The 7935-nt window shown below is 34.7% G+C and overlaps 1 protein-coding gene across 1 annotated transcript in view; it reads left to right on the forward strand.

The window, feature by feature from the left end:
* The window catches only part of LOC117168886 (dorsal-ventral patterning protein Sog), a 252006-nt gene that overhangs the window by 219416 nt on the left and 24655 nt on the right, over positions 1–7935 (forward strand). The window lies entirely within an intron of this gene.

Below are 7935 nucleotides of genomic sequence, written 5' to 3' on the forward strand. Positions count from 1 at the left end.
AAGTACATGGCTCAAAATGCGTTATTTCCGCAGCCTTGTTCGAGTGTGTCCAACCTGATTTTTTAACCTTCGGGGCATATCTAAGTAAATTATACTCATTTTTTTGATATTCTAGCTATGCTATGTTAAAATATAGATTAAATACTAATAAAAAATCATTGCACTGAATTTCCAGCCTGCGAATTTCATACTTTAGACAACCCTCACATTATGTCTTCAAGTTTTGCATAAAATCCAAAACCATTCGATTGACCGTAATAAGTGATTTAGAATACTAGAAATTGTACTTTATAACACATAATTTAAAACGTCTGGATCTTAAATTCAAGATACTAATCAGATTGATTCATCAATATTGAATTATGACGTTATAAATAAATAATAAAAAATATGACTATATAAATAAACAATAAAAAATGAGTGCGAGTAAAAATTTGGAGTAGTATCCGAAGCCTCACTTCTCACTAGCTTTGAGAACTAGTACATTGTGTTACTATCGTAAAAAGTAAGTCATTACATAAAATTTAATCATATCATGAAGATTTTGCTTGATCTCCCTTCTAACCTCTGATAATTATCGATTTTATACCTTTTGTACCCTCCGAAGCGAGTAGTCACTCATAAAACGAATACAGTTTTGCACTAGATATACCTGAAATCTTGCGTAGGTGATTTGAAAAAAAAAAACATATTAACTCACATTTTCCTTGAAGAAAATATACTTGCTAAATAAAAATCCTTATTTGTGCTGTAAGATGGCCACTTTACACTCTAAATTTTGCGCAACTCAGGATATTGTTTTTGGATATCTGGAGAACATATTACGACAGGAAAAAGTTGAAATATCGAGATAAGCCATAAGTCAGATATCTGAAAAAAGGTGTTCTATGATTTTAAGAATCACAATATTATAACTAATGTACTGTAAAAAACATTTATGTTTTTTTAAAAATGTTAAAATTCACAAACAACAAGCATTTATTTTTGCAATTAAATTTTTTCTAACCGCTGCTTCTTACCAAATTTTGAAAAATGATTGCATTTTAATAAATGTAGGCTAATTTTTTCCGGGAAAACATGCTCTACAACTTTACTTTTTCCAATTTTGAAAGGAAATTTTTTATGGCTGAAATCGTTAGAACTTTTTTTTTAAGGAAACCCCTAAAATTTCAATAGGATTTCGAGAGGCCAATTCTTCTGATTTTATTCGTTTTTATTGGAAAAGTTTGCTTAACCCGTTAACCGAAAGGGGGGTTCGATTCGACGTAGGCCGCAATTTCAAATCGGTGCCATTTACGAACCAAGCAAGGAGACCAGTCCTTAGGCCCACCTAAAAAATTGTACTGTAGGATAGGAGCCTCAAGAATGATGAATCGAATGCCCAAAAGAAAAAGACCGCAAAGCACTGCACTTTTGTACAAAGTGCCAGTTGCCATTATAAGATGAACACCGCGTAAGCCTCTGCGCGTTTTGTTACCAATTATCAGTTTAATTATATGGAGTTTAATTCATAATTTTTATACTAAATAAATGGTTTTGCATAGAACAATATGTATATTTCTATCAAAATATCTTACATTCACACCTAAAATAATGCATGAGTTCATGTAGAAAATTAACGGTTTTAATTTTGTAAACATTTCTTGCAACATTTTTTCATTGAAAGGCACACTCTTTCCCTTTAATTTCCTTTTTGAACCGTTCAATTTCATTCATTTGTCTCTAAGTTATGAACTTGTCGAGAAAACTGTTTTTTCGCAAGAGTCTACGTGTTTATTATTGATTATATCAATAACAATTTTTAAAAAAACACACACACATTGCGAAATTGTACCGTGAAGTAGAAGGTTCAGGCAAGAACCATGAATTTTTTCAGATTTTTAAGAAAACGTTTTCGATTTTTTTTAAACATCTGGTCGAATCTACCCCCCACCCCCCTTCGGTTATGGGGTGCGAAAAAGAGCCTTTCGGTTAACTGGTTACATTTAAGTGATTGATTTCTCAGTGAATTTGTACTATTTGAGATAGCCAGAATGACGCCACTTATTCCCAGTAAAATTTGACTTATTCACAGAACAATACTGGTGTAAATCAAAATTTTACACACGCCGTTTTACTATTTTGAGAACCAATAAAGTGCTCAAACTGAGACGAAAAAATTAGTCTTTTCTTTGTCTATATCGATCCGAAAAAACTACTCATTGAAATCAGGATTTTGCTTTAGACGCACGCAGACGCAAATTAATTCTTGGTTCTATTATTTATTCCACCGCCGCGAACTTGTACTACTTCAACTAAAAAAAAGAAAAGAAATAAATAGGACAAAAAAGCCTGTACGTTCGAAGCCAAACGTATCATTCGTCCGTGAATGAGCGGGGAATCGGGAATCGGTGCAATAGAAAATGTTGATGGAAAGAAGAGTAAGAGGAAAAGAAATAAAGTGGCGGAGAGGGTGGGCGCCGGCAGGCTTTAGCGCCATGGCGCCGACTATATTACCGCATGGCGTCACTTCGATTAGGCTTGCAATCTAAATGTAAATATAAACATACGTAATGATCAAGCGTAACGCGAGAGAATAATAATAGACCAATAGTGCGAACAAAGATAAAACGCGGGATGATTTGATGCGATTAATGCAATTGACCCCGCCGAGAATCTACAATAAAAATGATACGGGCGGAATCGAAACAAGCGTCGGAAATCTCTGTCGAGTTGATTGTTGCATTATTAGATTAGTTTTGCAGTATTGGCAATACTAGTATGAAGCATTGCACTTTGAACTATTGTGCAATATATCTCACTGTGAACTATTTGCAATACATATTGTAGTTTATACTAACAATAAGTTGGGGCTTCTAATATTGAAAAAAATTTTAAATGTTAAGTTCCCGCCTCCGAATAAAAATGACAAACTGGCGCGATACTAAATTACCACGGGCACTTTGCTAGTAGTGGCTTGGTACTAAGACTGTAGTGTGAGTGGTACTATGCATCACGCCAGGTGTTGGCCATTCGATCAGTACAGAACATTTATCATTAGAAGTTTCGCCAGCTGCAGTTATGCTACTAACATTTCCAACCGGGTATCCTAATGTTGATACCCACCTGACTAATTCGCTGTTCTGCACCTGTCTTCTAGACTTGCGGCTCGACTAAACTCTCAGTTTCTTCTGATTTTATTATTCTTCCTTCGATCGCACGTTTCTTGACCGGAGCCTTAGTATCCTAAGAGTATTTGGGCGAGGAAGAAGCTAGCTTCACCAGCCCTCCTGGTGATCGATGGGGACATCTGATGAATGAGCCTGCCAAATTATTTGCCCTTCGTTTCGCTGATGCACCGTTTTTGACAAAAATATTGTACCCACATCCTCTTCTGCATCGTAATAAAAGTTCAGTCTTGGTTCAGTTTACTGCGCTCAGAGACTCTTTAACTCTTGTGTGGGCTAGGTCATGAAAAAATCTTTCACCAGAACCAGCGTCGCTGGAAAACACAATACGCCCACACAATTCGCAAAGCGAACTTTTTTTGGGCCAAAATTCTTTTCTGGGACTTCTCTAAGTTAAGAGCATACGCCCAAATTTTGGCTACCATATTTGCTGACATATTTGGCGACTTTTTTGGCCCCAAAAACTTCGCTATCTATACCAACTCTTCGAGACTAAACGAATCATATTTGCCTCGTATGGAGCACTGCCTCAAGTTTGCTGACAGCCAGTTTTAGTACGTGGTCTTACAGCAGTCGTTGAACAGCCGTGCTCTGAAATGGGCATGCTATAACCAGTAAACAATATTATGCCCTCTGTTAAATCCGCCACTGTTCCTAGCTATTCGGGGGAACAAAATCGATAATAGACAATCATCGCATAACGTGCATAAAGCGCTGGAAAAAGTGTTTACAACCTAAGGTGGACGAGACGTCCACTTTTGATATGACACAGAGGAGCTGAAACAACTCCGTGCGGATAAGCTCGGATAAGGCTAATACCAGACCAAATGGGGGTCAATAAGAACAGCCAAGTAAACAAGAACAGCAATGTCCTTATCTCGTTGCCAGCACTTCGACACATTCCAGCAGGACAAGGGAGGCTTGATAGAAGAAGGCTTGCCTGAATGCAGTACCGGCCTGGAGGCGGTTAGATCAGTTCACACCCGAGAACGCTAAGGAAGTTGTAAGCAAATACGGGCGACAATGACTAATTTTCACAATAGGTGACCTTCCCTCTATCCGTTCGTCGCCAAAGACGCTAAGGCCGACATCGCCTGAATCTCCAGGATCTACTGATTTGATGGTATTTAAATATACCCACTTGGAAAATTGAAGGTTGAGAAGGACGTAAAAAAGGAGGTACTAAAAAACGTACTGAAGGACACCCCCAATTGGGATACAAAACAACGTACTTTGGTACGTCGTTTGGAACTTCATTTGGTACGCCGTTTCTACATATAAGTTTCTTAAATAGTATGAAAGTATCAAAGTATAAAAGTATGAAATTATATATATATATATATATATATACACTAATATGCTACTTATGAAACTTATATGTTATTAAAGGCTACACGTTTTCTTGACCCATATATCAATAAATTGAACGTTAACCTAAAAAAATAATATATCAGCACTTTTCTTCAAATGGTAAATTAGGTCAGAAGCGACGCACCAAATGATGCACCGACGGACGTACAAAAGGACGTACCAGAGTACATCCTTTTGTATCCTTATTCGAGACTATCTTTGGTATGTCCTTTAATACGTACTCTTGTACGTCCTTTAATACGTGCTTTTTTACATCTTTTTATACGTACTTTTTTACGTCGTTTTGTACGTCCACTTTATCAAGTGGGTAAGACAGATCTGTTCTTCGTCCCTGAGCAGTGTTACTGCAGAAACGAGCATTTTTATTTTTCGAATATACCTTGATGTTATTTAATTAAATAATAAACAACTTTTTCCTCCAAATTTAGCTCTGTCTTCCGATTATCTCAAAATTATCAAAAATATTTTCCTAGAGTACGTCCAATAAATATCAGCATTAGCAAGTGTTCTTTTTCTTTTAATCAAACTTGATAAAATAATAGTGTTATATTCATAAGAGACAAATATATATATTATCACTACCAAATATTTTTTTAAATCTCTAAAATGACGAAATATACCCTTTATTAAAAATTAAAATTGCATTTTTCAAATTATGTTTTATCATAGACAAAATTGCTTGTTTAAAAATTATAATACAGAAAGAATGTTTTTTTTTAATAGGAAAAATTAAAGTGATAAAGGATTTTCAAAGCCGCTGATTGTTAAACCAGGGTTAACATTTTTGTATTTAAAGTTCAAAAAGGCGATGGAATTTTATTAATTTCGCAGGATTTTCATGAAAAGTGATTCCTGGGTTCGCTGATTACGAATTTATCCAAAATTAATAATTTAAAGTAACGTATCAAATACAACGACCGTTTATACATGGGTATGTTTGACGATTCTAACTGAAAACTGGACGTCGAAGATTTCGGAATCTAACTGGTAGATAAAAAGTGTGGAGAAAAATGTATCAAATTTAATATATTCACTTTAAAATTGGTAATTAGAACTTCAAAGTTTAAAAACTTTGTACTTTTTTTTCAAACTTTAAAATTATTATAGTGAAGCGAAACTTTGCATTTTTGTCATAGGCTTAACATTAGCGACTTGGAAAATACACTGGCAGAAATTTTTATACAAATCTGCCAAAATTCATCAATTTTGATATCCGTTTTGGACCCATAATCTTTAACTTAAATTTTTCTTATCACATTCACAATCAGTCTTCTAAAAAATCATAGCAAGTGCACGTTTCCATGCAATTCCTCCAAAATCAAGAAGTTGCATTAATTCTATTTATGAGAAAACTGTTTATTTAATGAAGTATAGAAAACTCAATTCAAAAAATTCTTTTACCTTGACTCGTCACATCCAAAAAATAACGTTCCAAACAATTCGAGTTATATTGCACGGAACTCTGTTTGGCTGCGCACTACTTGCAGTGCAATAAACAATGTCAATGCCTCATTTTCCTGCAAGCAATTAAGAATCAAAACTTTTTAAAGATGAGGAAAAAATTTAAAGTTATTTAAGAAACTTCCCTTTAGTAATTTTAGTTAGCTTTCAGTGTTCTTTGCATTTCAAAAGAAAACCAAATATTTAAAGAAATGTAACCACCCTATTGATCAGTTTTGATAACCATTTTGGATCTGCTATTTTTAATTTATATTCTTTGATACTAATATAAAGATCAGTGACTTTAAATACCTTTCGGTACTAGGTGTAGTTGATATTAAATAAAATCTCAAATTTTCGGTAATTTTTTATATCCCTTTGTCCACTTAAACCTCTAAATGACAATTGTGCGACACTGAAGATTCCTCACGACTTATTTTTCTTTTTATTTGGGTTGAAACTACGAAGAGATTGTATGAATCACTCAAATAAATGCAATGCGAAAACTAAGAACTTCGTACACTAGTCAAATTATCTTTAAAGAGCAAAGAAAGAATAGATTGAATTAGAATTCATACCTCAGGACATATATGCTCTCTTTAATTCAGTAATGTCTTTTTCTTCGGGTACCGAGGACGAAACATATATTATTTCTTTTTCTTTTTTGATTGAGCTAGGAATAATCTAGACGACGGGTATAATTTATGCCCGCTTCCTTTGTCGAAAGTGAATGGAGGCGGAAAGCAGGCATTCAGATTCCTTGTGAAAGAAATTGGTGATTTGTGGTGTGAAACGTGACACATTTATCTGATTTTATGCTTCCTCGGAACTGGTCATGTGGAATCTATTCTCTGATAGCCGCGTTCCGCGAAGAGGGACCTTTAAACCTTTTTCAACCCAAGTCGAATCATTCTGGATCAGGTTCGTCAAGAGGGAACAGGCAAGGCGGTTGGTTACGCTAGAATCGGCGCCTGCAGTTTCGAGGGATTTGCGGTGCGAAGGATGCTCGTCATTCAGGATTAAGGGACACGTTCTTTCACGTTTGTTGGTCCATTTGCGACTATGTGTGACTGTGTGTGACTTTTTTTTCTGTGAGACCACGTAGGCAGATAAACGTGCATGTGTCACATGCATCTGTGTTTAATCTATTCCGTGGACACGAAAGAGCACCAGCCCACAACTCTTTTTTTGTTGGACATCAAGATTGCGAATTCTTTGAAATTCAAACGCGTTTCGAGTTTCGAATCCTCACCAATAGCGACCGAATCGAATCGAACGATTACCACTCGTCGCAACACTTCAAAGTCACGGTTTTAGTGTCCTTTATTAATTTCTATTAGTTTTTAACTTTGAATTTCTTTTACGTCTACAAATTATACATCAGAATTTGTCTGGTGATCCTTCTTTGTGCTAAAACTGGAGACTTATGAATAACGAATATTCTCAAAATTCTACTTTAGCTAATGTTTATTTAACTGAAAGTTCGCGTGACTGAAACACGATTTCCTATGATTCTTAATTATCTGAATGTTTCAGTAATCTAATTGTTATTCATTCGAATTACTATTTTCCATAATTTTTATTTTTCCGAATAATGATTCGTAATAACTTTTATATTTTCATATTGGCATTTGTTGTAATTTTTGTTTGATCGAATTATAAATAATTCGCCATTTTTTATATTTACGAATTAACATTTAACGTAATTTTCATTTGATTGAATTGCAATATTGCATCATTTCTAATTCTTGAATAAGCAATTTGTCTCATTTTTCTTTTTCCGAATTAATATTTTACATAATTATGGCATATGGTGAAAATGATCAAAATATTAAGGAATTTAATTTCAAGTGTATAGAGCTCCTTGGAGCTCTATACACTTGGTCAATCGCTTTTCAAGTTTTTTTAATCCTTCAGAAAAGTGCGTTTTCGGAAGTTCCTCAAAATAAGCACTTAC

The sequence above is a fragment of the Belonocnema kinseyi genome, chromosome 1 (genome assembly GCF_010883055.1).
Source record: "Belonocnema kinseyi isolate 2016_QV_RU_SX_M_011 chromosome 1, B_treatae_v1, whole genome shotgun sequence".
NCBI classification, from domain to species: Eukaryota; Metazoa; Arthropoda; class Insecta; order Hymenoptera; family Cynipidae; genus Belonocnema; species Belonocnema kinseyi.